Below are 19837 nucleotides of genomic sequence, written 5' to 3'. Positions count from 1 at the left end.
TTGAATTTACGCGAATGCCAATGGGGTTGAAGAACAGTCCTTCAACTTTTCAAAAGCTAATGAATACTGTTTTGTTTGAGATCGGGGATGTAAAAGCATTTGTATACCTCGATGATATTATAGTTTTTGGCGACACAATCGCCGATCACAATGTTAATCTGCGTAAGATACTGCAAGCATTGCGTAAACATAATTTGAAAATTGAACCATCGAAATGCCAATTTCTAAAGAGAGAAATAGAATATTTGGGTCATGTCATTAATGAAAACGGCATTAAGCCCACAAATGCAAATATACAGGCCATACAAAGCCTTAAGCCGCCCACTAACGTAAAAGGTATAAGATCGTTCTTGGGCACAGTAAATTTTTACGGTAAATTTATCCCTAACATCGCGGAAAAACGCAAACCGCTCAATGATTTGTTGAAGAAAGACGCTAAATTTGTGTGGGGAAAGGAATGCCAGGAAGCGTTCGAATTCCTTAGAAACGCGCTGATAACAGAGCCTGTTTTAGTCCGGCCAGATTATAAGGACACTTTTGTTATTACGACGGACGCTAGCAATTATGCTATTGGTGCCGTCTTGTCGAATGAAAAATCCATGCACCGGCCGATCGCATTCGCGAGTCGGGCACTTGTAGGTGCAGAAACAAGGTATCATATAATAGAAAAGGAACTTCTGGCAATTGTATGGGCTGTAGAATATTTCAGACACTACATTTTTGGTCAAAAGTTTATCGTTTACACGGATCTTCGACCTCTTATAGCGATTTGGAGGCTTAAAGAGACGTCTCCAACGCTAACAAGACTGAGACTGAAGCTGCAAGGTTTGGAATGCAGCATCAGATATAAACAAGGAAGCGAGAATATAGTCGCAGATTTTTTATCAAGACTGTCTGACGGGACATGTCAGGGGCAAGAAAGTGCACCCCGGAGGCAAATAGCTATGATTACGCGTCAACAGAAGCGCCTATTAGAGCAGCAAAAAACCACATTAGATGATTTGAATGGCACAATTAAAGATTTGGGTGCTATAGACATTGCAGATGTCGTAGAAGATGAGGATAAGCAACGGCTCGTTGACATTTCATATGAGGATTTTTCACAGGCATTATCAAATGACCTGATACCAAGCGAGACAGTGGAAGTCTCGAAAAGAATATTGAACGAGAGAAATATCGAAGCTCGTATCGTCATTTTAAACAGTCGGACAGCATACAGGGAACATAAGACACTGTATCAGCTATCACATGGACTGAACGAATATGTAAAAGATGGGATACTGAATTTAAAAGATAAGAATGTAGGCGGCTTCATCTTAGATGGTAGTGGAAATTCATTAATCGACTGCCGTAAATTCTTTTTATTATTTTTGGAAAGTTTCAAAAAAAGCCCCACGGCCGTGAAAGCTGCCGGGGTTATTCATTTAATTTCTTTTAGCAAAAAAAAAAAACAACAAGAGATTCTCCAAACGATTCAATTTCTGGCAAGTTAGCTAGAAAAGCAAATTATTTTATACAATGCTGATAGCGAGCGTACACTAGTAGCGCCGGATCAGGTAGAAACGATTTTGACAGAATTTCACGACGCGCCTTTAGGAGGACATATTGGAGCACGGCGTATGCGCCAAAGAATTGGCACATTATTTACTTGGCCTAATATGAGGCGCGATATTGAGAATTATGTCCGGCAGTGCGACTCCTGCCAAAAGAATAAAATTTGCAGAGCAAACAAGATTCCGATGCAGATCACTACGACTGCGTCAGAGCCATTTGAAAAATTATATATGGATATCGTGGTGTTACCCGAATCCGATAATGGAAACCGATATGGTCTAGTCATGCAAGATGACTTGACTAGATACTTAGTTGTTGCACCAATGCAAAATCAAGAGAGCTATACAGTAGCGGAAACTTTTGTCAAAAATAATATATGTAAATTTGGTGCGCCGTTAGAACTAGTTACAGACAACGGCACAAATTTTGTAAGCGCACTAATGAAAGACGTGTGCAAAATTTTGAAGATTAAAAAGATTACAACTAGTCCGTACCACCCACAGGCTAATTTAGTAGAAAGATCAAATCGCGAACCGAAAACATATTTAAGACAGTTTGTCGGCGGAAAGCCTAGCACATGGGATCAATTTCTCCCATTTTTTATGTTCGAGTATAACACAACCGTGAATTCATCCACGGGCTATACTCCATTCCACCTATTATATGGACGTGCGGCACGCATACCGACCTCCATATACAAACGAAAAAACCTAGATGACATTAACTACAAAACGTATGCTGAAGAGATGGAAAAGATCTTTTATGACCTGCATGCGAATGCGAAGGCCAATTAATCAAAAGTAAAGAAGGTCGCAAGCTAATCTACGACAAGACTTCCAACGACTTCAAACCTATGTGGGGAGATCTTGTGTTAGTAAAACATGTTTCGACTGGTCCAGGTCAAAAGCTCCAAAATATGTGGAGAGGACCTTATGAAGTGGTCGAAATTCCAAGCGAAATGACCACAGTAAAAAAAAACGGCAATCGCCTTGAGAAAGTTCATAATAACCGATTAAAGCGTTACTATGACTAAATTCAGGAATTTGCATTTGTATTTTTTTTTTAGAGAAATAACAGCCGACTATAGATTTGACAACATGTTTAGTCGGACGACATGAGTTTTTAAAAACGCACCACAGCGCGATACGATATACAGTAAATAAACGATGCCGACAGAAGTTGAAAAGAAAAACACGACTCAACTCTATAAGAACGATTTTCAAAAAAAAAAAGAGATAATAATTTTATAAAGAATTATTTCATAGATTTTTTTTTATGTAAAGAATAAATTGTAGCGAAGTATAATCATTAATTTTAAATAGAACAAGATAAGCAGAAGCGAGCGCAATTTAATTTGCCTCCCTGGGGGCGCCATACAATTCAGCGGCAAACCCGCTGGCAAGTGAAAAGTTGCAATATCATCATGCGCGGGCCCGCGAACAGACGTTGCAAAATAATATTAATTCTTAGCCGGTCAAACATGCATATCGAGTTGAAGTTACTCGAGATGCAACATTGAATTTATTTACATCATTTAGTATTAGATTCCATTAGAGTTCATTGCCGAGAACAAAACAAAGACAGAAATTTGATGCGCACACGCAAGCGATGAGCGCCTGTCAGCAGAGTATCATAGGGCGCTCGACACTATTTTTTTTTTATTATTGCAAGTGCAAAACGCGCATAATCAACTCATATGACGTTGACCAAAGAATTTTGTCAACGATGTATAAAGTGGACGAATCGACTGGCTTAACAAGTTCTCAATAGAAAAAAAACCAACCGGTAAGACGAATAAAAACATATTTTAATATTAGAGAGCGAAAACGCAGCATATGGTCGGCGTTGGGAGCAATGGACTCAAATGACAGAACTAGATTAGACTATGACATGGGCCAACTTAGAGGCAACGAAGAAAAATTAAAAAACGGTTTAATCCACCAGGCAAACGTGCTGCAAAGCACATATAATTTTGTGAATACTTCGGTTTTGAACATGGATACACATTTGATGGCCATGAAGGATAAAGTTGAAAAACTAAAATTTGAAGTGGTCAAGTACGCAAACTTCACCCAAAATATCGAAAATATTATCAACCTAGAAACCAGACTATTAGAAATGGGTTTATGGTTAAATAGTCTCAGCAGCAAGCTGGAGAAAAAGTTAGATACACTCGTTGCGGCTTTAACACAGCATACATCAGCAAATAATATTTTGAGAGGTCTAGTTGCACCGGGTGCTCTAATAGACAAGTTAAAACTATTAGAAACCACTATAGACGGAGGATTATCATTTCCGCATGACAAAGACGGACGAATTACGATTGATATGCTGAACAATATCAATTATGAGCATGAGCTTACAGACAAAGAACGAATAAATTTCAAGTTCTACGTACCGCTTGTAGGAACAGAATATTTCGAAACACGCCGAGTTGCAATTATGCCTCAATTGACAAATTTTACAGTCCTCATTAGACATATAGAGGAAAATATAGTCATGTTTAAATATGAGAGTGATTGGGGGTACACTCTAACAAGCGACGAATACACTAAATGTACTAAATTAAAAGGCGTCACAATATGTGACATTAGCACGGCCCAGGAAAATTTGAAAAGGGCCCAAAAATGTGCGACTGGAATTATTTTAGAGAAAAATACGGTGCGGTGGGAAGCAAAAGCAGTGGTGACTAACCACACTATGTGGTTCGCGACTAGATCTAGAAATAATTGGAAATACCTTGCACCAATGAAAACAAACATTACAATTGAAATAAACGGAAACATGACACAGCAAACCGTAGACGGTGCGGGCATTATAAGATTGACCCCGCATATGGTAGTACACACTGATTTTATACGACTAGAATACTACGAGACAAATTATGAATGGGACACAAACGTTACATTACTACCAGACAACATAAACAGAATAGAAACACAGGACGTGGACTTAAGAGAAGTCCCAATTTGGAATGGAATTGAAAAAGTATATTCCTATATAAATCAAAAAACCTTATTTGACCTCGGGGTTGATGTACAAGACATTAAAACAAAAGGCTACGGTTTAAAGAATCTAACTTATGCCCCATTGAAAAATCCGTGGACAAGCATACCAGTAGTGATAGGGATCACTATAACTTTTATAATAACCCTGTGCCTATACAAAGGTAGAATTTCATGCTGCGTACGCAGAACAACGATAGAAAATTTAACAAATAAACGAACGGAAGAGAGAGAAAAAGTATCACGGCCAAGGATTAATGACCGTGCAAGTACAACTAAACAAGACATATTTAAAATGGACAAACAAGACATTGAGGGTAGCGATCACAGTGAGCGGGAAAAAAGCGTTGAAAGGGAAACAGAGCCTCACAAAATAGTGATGGAAAAATTGGGAATGTCCCAGGAAATAAATACACCAGTTAGTAAGGTGATATGGGAAAATGAAAATATTAAAGACGCCAGGACGACTAGAGCAAAAGCCACCATCGCAGAGAAAGAAGGACGACACTTTTCATTACACAAAATAATAAGTAACAGCAAGGAAAGTAACAAAACTCCGAAAAGGCCCATACGGCTCGGTATCATAACAAAGTGAAAAAAAAAAATAAACACGAAATATAACGATTAAAAAGGGAAAGATGAAAAAAAAAACATGACATACAACTATTGATTAGACGACAAATAAGACTAGGAATGACATTTTCAAATAGAAAGTTTAACCTTCCAGAAGTAGGGATACCAAGACACGACTTTTATATATTGTTATGTATGAGAAACAAGGGCCGCCCGCCCGGAATGTACAAACGAATAAATCAGGTGCAATAGCTGAGGGAGTGGGCACTCCCGGTATGAATGAGAAATTTTCCCACCTTTTTCCTTAACCTTCTTATCTTACAGGTATTTCTAAAACGGGTGTACGCACCTTCGGACGGAAGGGGGAGAGGCATATGCAGCAAACTGCATAATAGGAGATGTGTAAGTAGAATGTAAGTATGACAAAAATACACACGGACCGAGACAGCAGTATAACTAAAGAGTTTTTTGCAAATCTCCCAGTAAAGGAGTGACATAATTAAAGTGGCCTAAAGAATTGTTTGTAAATCGGATAAAATAGTTGTGAATCCGATAACAGAAAAGAAAAGTCGCAATGAGAAAAAGAAATGTTTAAATGAAAAGAAAAGAGCCACGACGGGCAACAAAGATTAACAGAGAAAAAGAGATAAAAAAATAATTTGATAGCGGAATGTACTCTGCACGAGAATTAGAAAAAGAATTGTTTGTAAATCGGATTGAGTTCAAGCATAAAAAAAAATGAATTGTGAAGTAAAAATTCGTTGAGAATGAATAATGCAAACGTTAGTTAACCAATAGCATCCGATAAATTAAAAAAATATATAAAAAAATGAAAAAAAATATATATATATTGTACACTTTAGTAGGAAAAGAAAAATTATGTTAACCGAAGAAAAAGAAAAACGGGCATAGTGTTTAAGTAAAAGATTAGGAGAAATAATAGAACATAAGAGCCCGTTCGCGAGTGTAATTTATATTAAACAGCAAGTTGGCCTACAAAAAAAAAAAAAAAAAGAATTTAAGCAAAAAAAAAAAAAAATATAACAGCTTGCTTAGTAGGAGTAGAAACTAAGAAGTGATACCATTCTGAATTCAATAATCGAGACGGAGCGAGTTATCCAGGAAGCAGCCGAGAGGGTTCCCTACAAAACTCTCATATATCACAAAGAACGAGGAGTCGGGTACGGGGAGTTGGACGGTCGGGTGTCGAAGGCTGAACGGTTTAAACAGCATGACGAGGAGAGAAGGATGACCAATACCGAGATGGATGACGCATATCGAGGAAGCGAATTGTGACGAGAAGGAAGCCAACCACGACATGGCCAGAATCAACACAGCCCACGGTCGGGCTAGATATACACCAAATTTTGAGGCAAAGCCTAATGAGTGAAATGCGAGCACATACCTATCAAAACATGGGCCGCAATCACTAAAAACCCAACGAGCAAAACATCGTACACAGTTTTGCATCGTTTTAACGACAATGTTTTTTCCTTTCGCGCTGCTAATCAAGATGCGCGCATGAATGGAAGCTAGTTATTCTACAAGCAAGTCATTTGCAACCCCGTATAGTCGGCCAAGTCAAGCCAGCTGACTATCACCATATAACGAAACCTGTGGCAATCAAGAAACGATTTTTGCCACTTGGTTTAGGAGAATGTTTTTTTGGCGGGCGTAATACGATTATATAGCCAATACACTTTGGAGAGAAGTCCGCCAGCCAACAAAGTTCATAACATACGAGGTTTGGACGATATAAGGAGCAAATAAGACGACTCCACTACCAGGCGCAAATAAGACGACTCCACTACCAGGCGCAATAAGACGATTTCACCACCAGGAGCAATAAGACGATTCTACCACCAGCTGATGAGAACCTTGTAGGCCAGACACGCCCCTCCCGTTTAATTTCTCCGGCACCCCAACTCGATGCATCGATTCGACGACGAGACCCTGCAAGCATTTTCACGAACTCCACAAACGACGATATGATGGGAAACCAGGAAGGATGGCGAAATCATTCCTTTTAAATTTTGTATTATACATATGCCAGCAGCAGACCGACGTAAGTCATCTCTTCTAGATGACTCACGGCTCTTTGAGTGGGAGGAGATGAACAGGCCTTCCAAGAAATTATTAAGCATTTTTGATTCTCATAAACTCTTGCATTACATTCCCATGGACAGGAATATTCTTGTCCATGCATGTTTCTTGAATTAGAAATAAATCGCGACATTTCGTTCTCACAGACAGGTTCTGAAATAATAGCCGCGCATGTATGATTAATAAGCATTTCTTAAAGCACTCAGCAATTCTACTAATTTCAAGAGAACGATACTTTATTATTTTTCTATAGCATTCGAAGTCGAAATGCGACGCTCCGTTTCCGATGAGAACGAAACGATGACGGCCACATGGCAAATAACCTAAAATAATAATAATAATAATAATAATGAATACCTACCGATTTTCGCTTGAGTAAGAGACGCCTGTCCGCGAGTAAATTGAGCGAGACGGAAGATACAAATGCATAACTAACTAATTAAAAGTGTTAGGATTAACAAGGACAGGACGAAGAATCGGACAAGAGAATTGTTTCTCTCCGGCTCTTCTTGGTAGGGTAGAATTAAGTTTGAAGTTAATTAATAAAACATTCGATTTCCAAAGTAGAATCAGTGCGGATGTTTTAATTCCCTGCACTTACAGGGACTCATCGTGCTTATCACAAGTCCCTGGCAAAGCTAAGTCTTTGCACTGTTATACTCAGATGAAATAGATCGCGCGCATCGTTCACGGTTACAGAATAAAATTTGACGACAAATCCAACCAAATGATCTTCACTTCAAAGCGAAAAAGAAAAACAAGCAGTCCACTATACCAAAATGATTGTTGCAACAATCAGTTGATTCGTCGGAATCGAAATCGGGCGATTGTGCCAACGAGAATGTACTAAATATGGGGAAAAATATGGGGAAATATCGGGTTTTTTCACTTTCACTCAAGAGTGTCAACAAATATCAACCCTGTGCGGGAGACTCTCCCCTTCATGCGTTATGAAATTCGTGAACGACGCCTAACGAACACCCAACGAGCGAATCACCCCTTGCATTTTGAATTTGAAGACATGTCTTCCAATCTGGCATCGCTGCCGACAGGCAATACGAACTGACAAGTTCGTAAAACGATCTACAGGCGGAAATATTAACACATTTTTTATATTTACCATGGGAAAAGTGACAAAAACTAAAATATGTGAAAAAGGAGGCCTCGTTAACGCAAAAGAAAAAGCTTCTTTATTTCAACAAGTACACAAAAATCCAAAAGTTACTTATATAAAAAAGGCCACAAAAAAAATTAGCGAAGGTTTCGAAAGTGCTACTTGCGGCTTGAAAAGAAGCGATAAAACCGGTAATCCACTAGCGAAAGAAAAGGGTATTCCTCAGTTAAACCATTCTCAAAAGGCAAACACCAAAAAAACTACAGAAAAAAGCTTAAAACTAGATACAGACAAAGATGTTTTGACTTCCGAAAGTGAATCTGATTCTGAGGTTGTCATTTCAAACCCAAATGAACTTACAAATTTGAAGGAAAAACATTTTAGAGGTTTTCATATCAATTGATAGCCACTGTGAAGCCTTATTAACTTTTTTCCGTATTTGTAGGAACTGAACATTCTGTTTTCGTAGGTAATTTGCCTAAAGCCACGAAAAAATCTGCAGTAAAACAAATATTTAAACCTTTTGGTAAAATATTAACCGTGCGATTTCGATCATTGGATGGTGAAGTACTGTTAAAAAAAAAAGATCGTGAAGCGGCAAAAGCGTTAAACTGTTATGTTCGCTTTGAAACTAAGGAAGAGGCACAAGCAGCTTGTACCATGAATGGGTTTCCATCAAGCTACGCGGAAAAAGCCCATTCAAGCGGAAAAGGTCGATTCAAGCGATAAGCCGATATATGAACCATTATTTATGTGCGTAAAAAGCGACATCTGGTAGAATTTCAAGAAATCAAACAATATTTTAATTTCAAGTCTATACGGAAAAGAATTAAATTGCCGTTGTTTAAAAACGAATAAAACATATTTTAATTATTCACATCCGAATGCTTTGCCAAAAATGTTCTCTATAAGTTTCTTTGTGAGTAATATAAAAAATTCTAAATGTCTCATTGTTGAGTCACACTAACTGCACTGCGAAAAAACTGCCACGTCGCTGTGAGTGTGACTCGAGAACCAAGTTAATCTAGTCGGCGAGCTTCGAATCTAACAATTAGGTTCTATTTACACCTCCCGCTGGGAGGCTCCCGCACCATTTAATGCGATCAGCAATAAAAGTTATCTTATCAACTACATAAGAGTTAGCCGACTTGCGTGCGACGTTAGCGCCGTCACGTTGCCCGTAGGTACCCATTCACCGTTCACTTTTCACCTGCAAATAATTTTTTTAAGTAGAATACTTCTCTCAGGAAGTTCGGCTACATAGGGATGTGAAATGAAAATCTCAAAACCGAAAAAAGTGAAAAATACGTCCAATTTCAAATGCTAATAAATCGGTTAGTATTCGATGGATTTCCTTCGTTCTTGCAGCAATAGATTGAAAATCTTCTAAGATTCTTCCCAAAATAAGATAATTGTAATTTTATTATTCGAACTATTGTACTATTGAAAATAGTCAAGCCTTGTCAAAACGAAAAATTCGACCTCTGATTGGATGATTGCTTCCCAAGCACGGTCGACAGAAACATATACTTTGCAATTGAAAGCATGCTATTTGGCCTATATAAGAGCCTGTTTCAGCCGAAGCCGCTCATAATAGTTCTAGACAGCGACAACAGCAGTCGTCCTCCCTTAGCAGCAGCACTAGCAGTGCAGTGGATACCAGGGATAGCGAACAGCGGCCACAGCTGTGGCGTAGCAATGGATAGTGCACTATTTGCAGCGGATCCCAGCAACGATAGCAGCTGGGCCAGCTGATGCAGGGACATCGGATACCAATGGCAGGATATGAAACATGAAAAAACACATCAACGACCCCACCCCAGATATGTTCTGCATACCCCCGCCCATCACCATGTCAAATATGAGGCTTGAAAGCAGGGTCTGAGCCGAGCTATTGATTTTTGAATATGTCACATTTTGTACCGCCATACTTGAAAAAGTAATTCAAAAATTTTTATATGAAACATGAAAAAACACATCAACGACACCACCCCAGATATGTTCTGCATACCCTTGCCCATCACCATGTCAAATATGAGGCTTGAAAGCAGGGTCTGAGCCGAGCTATTGATTTTTGAATATGTCACATTTTGTACCGCCATACTTGAAAAAGTAATTCAAAAATTTTTTTATGAAACATGAAAAAACACATCAACGACACCACCCCAGATATGTTCTGCATACTCTGGTCCATCACCATGTCAAATATGAGGCTTGAAAGCAGGGTCTGAGTCGAGCTATTGATTTTTGAATATGTCACATTTTGTACCGCCATACTTGAAAAAGTAATTCAAAAATTTTTATATGAAACATGAAAAAACACATCAACGGCACCACCCCAGATATGTTCTGCATACCCTTGCCCATCACCATGTCAAATATGAGGCTTGAAAGCAGGGTCTGAGCCGAGCTATTGATTTTTGAATATGTCACATTTTGTACCGCCATACTTGAAAAAGTAATTCAAAAATTTTTATATGAAACATGAAAAAACACATCAACGACACCACCCCAGATATGTTCTGCATACCCTGGCTCATCACCATGTCAAATATTAGGCTTGAAAGCAGGGTCTGAGCCGAGCTATTGATTTTTGAATATGTCACATTTTGTACCGCCATACTTGAAAAAGTAATTCAAAAAATTTTATATGAAACATGAAAAAACACATCAACGACACCACCCCAGATATGTTCTGCATATCCTGGCCCATCACCATGTCAAATATGAGGCTTGAAAGCAGGGTCTGAGTCGAGCTATTGATTTTTGAATATGTCACATTTTGTACCGCCATACTTGAAAAAGTAATTCAAAAATTTTTATATGAAACATGAAAAAACACATCAACGGCACCACCCCAGATATGTTCTGCATACCCTCGCCCATCACCATGTTAAATATGAGGCTTGAAAGCAGGGTCTGAGCCGAGCTATTGATTTTTGAATATGTCACATTTTGTACCGCCATACTTGAAAAAGTAATTCAAAAATTTTTATATGAAACATGAAAAAACACATCAACGACAGCACCCCAGATATGTTCTGCATACCCTGGCCCATCACCATGTCAAATATGAGGCTTGAAAGCAGGGTCTGAGTCGAGCTATTGATTTTTGAATATGTCACATTTTGTACCGCCATACTTGAAAAAGTAATTCAAAAATTTTTATATGAAACATGAAAAAACACATCAACGGCACCACCCTAGATATGTTCTGCATACCCTCGCCCATCACCATGTCAAATATTAGGCTTGAAAGCAGGGTCTGAGCCGAGCTATTGATTTTTGAATATGTCACATTTTGTACCGCCATACTTGAAAAAGTAATTCAAAAATTTTTATATGAAACATGAAAAAACACATCAACGACACCACCCCAGATATGTTCTGCATACCCTCGCCCATCACCATGTCAAATATTAGGCTTGAAAGCAGGGTCTGAGCCGAGCTATTGATTTTTGAATATGTCACATTTTGTACCGCCATACTTGAAAAAGTAATTCAAAAATTTTTATATGAAACATGAAAAAACACATCAACGACACCACCCCAGATATGTTCTGCATACCCTGGCCCATCACCATGTCAAATATTAGGCTTGAAAGCAGGGTCTGAGCCGAGCTATTGATTTTTGAATATGTCACATTTTGTACCGCCATACTTGAGAAAGTAATTCAAAAATTTTTATATGAAACATGAAAAAACACATCAACGGCACCACCCCAGATATGTTCTGCATACCCTGGCCCATCACCATGTCAAATATGAGGCTTGAAAGCAGGGTCTGAGCCGAGCTATTGATTTTTGAATATGTCACATTTTGTACCGCCATACTTGAAAAAGTAATTCAAAAATTTTTATATGAAACATGAAAAAACACATCAACGGCACCACCCCAGATATGTTCTGCATACCCTGGCCCATCACCATGTCAAATATTAGGCTTGAAAGCAGGGTCTGAGCCGAGCTATTGATTTTTGAATATGTCACATTTTGTACCGCCATACTTGAAAAAGTAATTCAAAAATTTTTATATGAAACATGAAAAAACACATCAACGACACCACCCCAGATATGTTCTGCATACCCTCGCCCATCACCATGTCAAATATTAGGCTTGAAAGCAGGGTCTGAGCCGAGCTATTGATTTTTGAATATGTCACATTTTGTACCGCCATACTTGAAAAAGTAATTCAAAAATTTTTATATGAAACATGAAAAAACACATCAACGGCACCACCCCAGATATGTTCTGCATACCCTGGCCCATCACCATGTCAAATATTAGGCTTGAAAGCAGGGTCTGAGCCGAGCTATTGATTTTTGAATATGTCACATTTTGTACCGCCATACTTGAAAAAGTAATTCAAAAATTTTTATATGAAACATGAAAAAACACATCAACGGCACGACCCCAGATATGTTCTGCATACCCTGGCCCATCACCATGTCAAATATTAGGCTTGAAAGCAGGGTCTGAGCCGAGCTATTGATTTTTGAATATGTCACATTTTGTACCGCCATACTTGAAAAAGTAATTCAAAAATTTTTATATGAAACATGAAAAAACACATCAACGACACCACCCCAGATATGTTCTGCATACCCTGGCCCATCACCATGTCAAATATGAGGCTTGAAAGCAGGGTCTGAGCCGAGCTATTGATTTTTGAATATGTCACATTTTGTACCGCCATACTTGAAAAAGTAATTCAAAAATTTTTATATGAAACATGAAAAAACACATCAACGACACCACCCCAGATATGTTCTGCATACTCTGGTCCATCACCATGTCAAATATGAGGCTTGAAAGCAGGGTCTGAGTCGAGCTATTGATTTTTGAATATGTCACATTTTGTACCGCCATACTTGAAAAAGTAATTCAAAAATTTTTATATAAAACATGAAAAAACACATCAACGGCACCACCTCAGATATGTTCTGCATACCCTCGCCCATCACCATGTCAAAATTTAGGCTTGAAAGCAGGGTCTGAGCCGAGCTATTGATTTTTGAATATGTCACATTTTGTACCGCCATACTTGAAAAAGTAATTCAAAAATTTTTATATGAAACATGAAAAAACACATCAACGGCACCACCCCAGATATGTTCTGCATACCCTTGCCCATCACCATGTCAAATATGAGGCTTGAAAGCAGGGTCTGAGCCGAACTATTGATTTTTGAATATGTCACATTTTGTACCGCCATACTTGAAAAAGTAATTCAAAAATTTTTATATGAAACATGAAAAAACACATCAACGACACCACCCCAGATATGTTCTGCATACTCTGGTCCATCACCATGTCAAATATGAGGCTTGAAAGCAGGGTCTGAGTCGAGCTATTGATTTTTGAATATGTCACATTTTGTACCGCCATACTTGAAAAAGTAATTCAAAAATTTTTATATGAAACATGAAAAAACACATCAACGGCACCACCCCAGATATGTTCTGCATACCCTCGCCCATCACCATGTCAAATATTAGGCTTGAAAGCAGGGTCTGAGCCGAGCTATTGATTTTTGAATATGTCACATTTTGTACCGCCATACTTGAAAAAGTAATTCAAAAATTTTTATATGAAACATGAAAAAACACATCAACGGCACCACCCCAGATATGTTCTGCATACCCTGGCCCATCACCATGTCAAATATTAGGCTTGAAAGCAGGGTCTGAGCCGAGCTATTGATTTTTGAATATGTCACATTTTGTACCGCCATACTTGAAAAAGTAATTCAAAAATTTTTATATGAAACATGAAAAAACACATCAACGGCACGACCCCAGATATGTTCTGCATACCCTGGCCCATCACCATGTCAAATATTAGGCTTGAAAGCAGGGTCTGAGCCGAGCTATTGATTTTTGAATATGTCACATTTTGTACCGCCATACTTGAAAAAGTAATTCAAAAATTTTTATATGAAACATGAAAAAACACATCAACGACACCACCCCAGATATGTTCTGCATACCCTGGCCCATCACCATGTCAAATATGAGGCTTGAAAGCAGGGTCTGAGCCGAGCTATTGATTTTTGAATATGTCACATTTTGTACCGCCATACTTGAAAAAGTAATTCAAAAATTTTTATATGAAACATGAAAAAACACATCAACGGCACCACCCCAGATATGTTCTGCATACCCTGGCCCATCACCATGTCAAATATGAGGCTTGAAAGCAGGGTCTGAGTCGAGCTATTGATTTTTGAATATGTCACATTTTGTACCGCCATACTTGAAAAAGTAATTCAAAAATTTTTATATGAAACATGAAAAAACACATCAACGGCACCACCTCAGATATGTTCTGCATACCCTCGCCCATCACCATGTCAAAATTTAGGCTTGAAAGCAGGGTCTGAGCCGAGCTATTGATTTTTGAATATGTCACATTTTGTACCGCCATACTTGAAAAAGTAATTCAAAAATTTTTATATGAAACATGAAAAAACACATCAACGACACCACCCCAGATATGTTCTGCATACCCTTGCCCATCACCATGTCAAATATGAGGCTTGAAAGCAGGGTCTGAGCCGAGCTATTGATTTTTGAATATGTCACATTTTGTACCGCCATACTTGAGAAAGTAATTCAAAAATTTTTATATGAAACATGAAAAAACACATCAACGGCACCACCCCAGATATGTTCTGCATACCCTGGCCCATCACCATGTCAAATATGAGGCTTGAAAGCAGGGTCTGAGCCGAGCTATTGATTTTTGAATATGTCACATTTTGTACCGCCATACTTGAAAAAGTAATTCAAAAATTTTTATATGAAACATGAAAAAACACATCAACGGCACCACCCCAGATATGTTCTGCATACCCTGGCCCATCACCATGTCAAATATTAGGCTTGAAAGCAGGGTCTGAGCCGAGCTATTGATTTTTGAATATGTCACATTTTGTACCGCCATACTTGAAAAAGTAATTCAAAAATTTTTATATGAAACATGAAAAAACACATCAACGACACCACCCCAGATATGTTCTGCATACCCTCGCCCATCACCATGTCAAATATTAGGCTTGAAAGCAGGGTCTGAGCCGAGCTATTGATTTTTGAATATGTCACATTTTGTACCGCCATACTTGAAAAAGTAATTCAAAAATTTTTATATGAAACATGAAAAAACACATCAACGGCACCACCCCAGATATGTTCTGCATACCCTGGCCCATCACCATGTCAAATATTAGGCTTGAAAGCAGGGTCTGAGCCGAGCTATTGATTTTTGAATATGTCACATTTTGTACCGCCATACTTGAAAAAGTAATTCAAAAATTTTTATATGAAACATGAAAAAACACATCAACGGCACGACCCCAGATATGTTCTGCATACCCTGGCCCATCACCATGTCAAATATTAGGCTTGAAAGCAGGGTCTGAGCCGAGCTATTGATTTTTGAATATGTCACATTTTGTACCGCCATACTTGAAAAAGTAATTCAAAAATTTTTATATGAAACATGAAAAAACACATCAACGACACCACCCCAGATATGTTCTGCATACCCTGGCCCATCACCATGTCAAATATGAGGCTTGAAAGCAGGGTCTGAGCCGAGCTATTGATTTTTGAATATGTCACATTTTGTACCGCCATACTTGAAAAAGTAATTCAAAAATTTTTATATGAAACATGAAAAAACACATCAACGACACCACCCCAGATATGTTCTGCATACTCTGGTCCATCACCATGTCAAATATGAGGCTTGAAAGCAGGGTCTGAGTCGAGCTATTGATTTTTGAATATGTCACATTTTGTACCGCCATACTTGAAAAAGTAATTCAAAAATTTTTATATAAAACATGAAAAAACACATCAACGGCACCACCTCAGATATGTTCTGCATACCCTCGCCCATCACCATGTCAAAATTTAGGCTTGAAAGCAGGGTCTGAGCCGAGCTATTGATTTTTGAATATGTCACATTTTGTACCGCCATACTTGAAAAAGTAATTCAAAAATTTTTATATGAAACATGAAAAAACACATCAACGGCACCACCCCAGATATGTTCTGCATACCCTTGCCCATCACCATGTCAAATATGAGGCTTGAAAGCAGGGTCTGAGCCGAACTATTGATTTTTGAATATGTCACATTTTGTACCGCCATACTTGAAAAAGTAATTCAAAAATTTTTATATGAAACATGAAAAAACACATCAACGACACCACCCCAGATATGTTCTGCATACTCTGGTCCATCACCATGTCAAATATGAGGCTTGAAAGCAGGGTCTGAGTCGAGCTATTGATTTTTGAATATGTCACATTTTGTACCGCCATACTTGAAAAAGTAATTCAAAAATTTTTATATGAAACATGAAAAAACACATCAACGGCACCACCCCAGATATGTTCTGCATACCCTCGCCCATCACCATGTCAAATATTAGGCTTGAAAGCAGGGTCTGAGCCGAGCTATTGATTTTTGAATATGTCACATTTTGTACCGCCATACTTGAAAAAGTAATTCAAAAATTTTTATATGAAACATGAAAAAACACATCAACGGCACCACCCCAGATATGTTCTGCATACCCTGGCCCATCACCATGTCAAATATTAGGCTTGAAAGCAGGGTCTGAGCTGAGCTATTGATTTTTGAATATGTCACATTTTGTACCGCCATACTTGAAAAAGTAATTCAAAAATTTTTATATGAAACATGAAAAAACACATCAACGGCACGACCCCAGATATGTTCTGCATACCCTGGCCCATCACCATGTCAAATATTAGGCTTGAAAGCAGGGTCTGAGCCGAGCTATTGATTTTTGAATATGTCACATTTTGTACCGCCATACTTGAAAAAGTAATTCAAAAATTTTTATATGAAACATGAAAAAACACATCAACGACACCACCCCAGATATGTTCTGCATACCCTGGCCCATCACCATGTCAAATATGAGGCTTGAAAGCAGGGTCTGAGCCGAGCTATTGATTTTTGAATATGTCACATTTTGTACCGCCATACTTGAAAAAGTAATTCAAAAATTTTTATATGAAACATGAAAAAACACATCAACGGCACCACCCCAGATATGTTCTGCATACCCTGGCCCATCACCATGTCAAATATGAGGCTTGAAAGCAGGGTCTGAGTCGAGCTATTGATTTTTGAATATGTCACATTTTGTACCGCCATACTTGAAAAAGTAATTCAAAAATTTTTATATGAAACATGAAAAAACACATCAACGGCACCACCTCAGATATGTTCTGCATACCCTCGCCCATCACCATGTCAAAATTTAGGCTTGAAAGCAGGGTCTGAGCCGAGCTATTGATTTTTGAATATGTCACATTTTGTACCGCCATACTTGAAAAAGTAATTCAAAAATTTTTATATGAAACATGAAAAAACACATCAACGACACCACCCCAGATATGTTCTGCATACCCTTGCCCATCACCATGTCAAATATGAGGCTTGAAAGCAGGGTCTGAGCCGAGCTATTGATTTTTGAATATGTCACATTTTGTACCGCCATACTTGAAAAAGTAATTCAAAAATTTTTATATGAAACATGAAAAAACACATCAACGACACCACCCCAGATATGTTCTGCATACCCTCGCCCATCACCATGTCAAATATTAGGCTTGAAAGCAGGGTCTGAGCCGAGCTATTGATTTTTGAATATGTCACATTTTGTACCGCCATACTTGAAAAAGTAATTCAAAAATTTTTATATGAAACATGAAAAAACACATCAACGGCACCACCCCAGATATGTTCTGCATACCCTGGCCCATCACCATGTCAAATATTAGGCTTGAAAGCAGGGTCTGAGCCGAGCTATTGATTTTTTAATATGTCACATTTTGTACCGCCATACTTGAAAAAGTAATTCAAAAATTTTTATATGAAACATGAAAAAACACATCAACGGCACGACCCCAGATATGTTCTGCATACCCTGGCCCATCACCATGTCAAATATTAGGCTTGAAAGCAGGGTCTGAGCCGAGCTATTGATTTTTGAATATGTCACATTTTGTACCGCCATACTTGAAAAAGTAATTCAAAAATTTTTATATGAAACATGAAAAAACACATCAACGACACCACCCCAGATATGTTCTGCATACCCTGGCCCATCACCATGTCAAATATGAGGCTTGAAAGCAGGGTCTGAGCCGAGCTATTGATTTTTGAATATGTCACATTTTGTACCGCCATACTTGAAAAAGTAATTCAAAAATTTTTATATGAAACATGAAAAAACACATCAACGGCACCACCCCAGATATGTTCTGCATACCCTGGCCCATCACCATGTCAAATATTAGGCTTGAAAGCAGGGTCTGAGCCGAGCTATTGATTTTTGAATATGTCACATTTTGTACCGCCATACTTGAAAAAGTAATTCAAAAATTTTTATATGAAACATGAAAAAACACATCAACGGCACCACCTCAGATATGTTCTGCATACCCTCGCCCATCACCATGTCAAAATTTAGGCTTGAAAGCAGGGTCTGAGCCGAGCTATTGATTTTTGAATATGTCACATTTTGTACCGCCATACTTGAAAAAGTAATTCAAAAATTTTTATATGAAACATGAAAAACACATCAACGACACCACCCCAGATATGTTCTGCATACCCTTGCCCATCACCATGTCAAATATGAGGCTTGAAAGCAGGGTCTGAGCCGAGCTATTGATTTTTGAATATGTCACATTTTGTACCGCCATACTTGAAAAAGTAATTCAAAAATTTTTATATGAAACATGAAAAAACACATCAACGACACCACCCCAGATATGTTCTGCATACTCTGGTCCATCACCATGTCAAATATGAGGCTTGAAAGCAGGGTCTGAGTCGAGCTATTGATTTTTGAATATGTCACATTTTGTACCGCCATACTTGAAAAAGTAATTCAAAAATTTTTATATGAAACATGAAAAAACACATCAACGGCACCACCTCAGATATGTTTTGCATACCCTCGCCCATCACCATGTCAAAATTTAGGCTTGAAAGCAGGGTCTGAGCCGAGCTATTGATTTTTGAATATGTCACATTTTGTACCGCCATACTTGAAAAAGTAATTCAAAAATTTTTATATGAAACATGAAAAAACACATCAACGACACCACCCCAGATATGTTCTGCATACCCTGGCCCATCACCATGTCAAATATTAGGCTTGAAAGCAGGGTCTGAGCCGAGCTATTGATTTTTGAATATGTCACATTTTGTACCGCCATACTTGAAAAAGTAATTCAAAAAATTTTATATGAAACATGAAAAAACACATCAACGACACCACCCCAGATATGTTTTGCATATCCTGGCCCATCACCATGTCAAATATGAGGCTTGAAAGCAGGGTCTGAGTCGAGCTATTGATTTTTGAATATGTCACATTTTGTACCGCCATACTTGAAAAAGTAATTCAAAAATTTTTATATGAAACATGAAAAAA

At 38.2% G+C, this 19837-nt stretch overlaps 2 protein-coding genes and 1 long non-coding RNA gene across 3 annotated transcripts in view; 1 reads left to right on the top strand and 2 right to left on the bottom strand.

Moving 5' to 3' along the window:
- The window catches only part of LOC129723146 (uncharacterized), a 425361-nt gene that overhangs the window by 177361 nt on the left and 228163 nt on the right, over window positions 1–19837 (bottom strand). The gene's annotated exons all lie outside the window — the stretch shown is intronic.
- LOC129722705 (uncharacterized) overlaps window positions 1–19837 on the bottom strand; it is a 55527-nt gene that overhangs the window by 14733 nt on the left and 20957 nt on the right. The window lies entirely within an intron of this gene.
- LOC129723259 (uncharacterized) lies at window positions 8206–9209 on the top strand. Its single transcript, XR_008727740.1, has 2 exons — window positions 8206–8735; window positions 8795–9209. It is a non-coding gene; the product is annotated as an uncharacterized LOC129723259 (long non-coding RNA).

The sequence above is a fragment of the Wyeomyia smithii genome, chromosome 1 (genome assembly GCF_029784165.1).
Source record: "Wyeomyia smithii strain HCP4-BCI-WySm-NY-G18 chromosome 1, ASM2978416v1, whole genome shotgun sequence".
Classification (NCBI taxonomy): domain Eukaryota; kingdom Metazoa; phylum Arthropoda; class Insecta; order Diptera; family Culicidae; genus Wyeomyia; species Wyeomyia smithii.
This window is presented reverse-complemented; position numbering and strand designations above follow the sequence as displayed.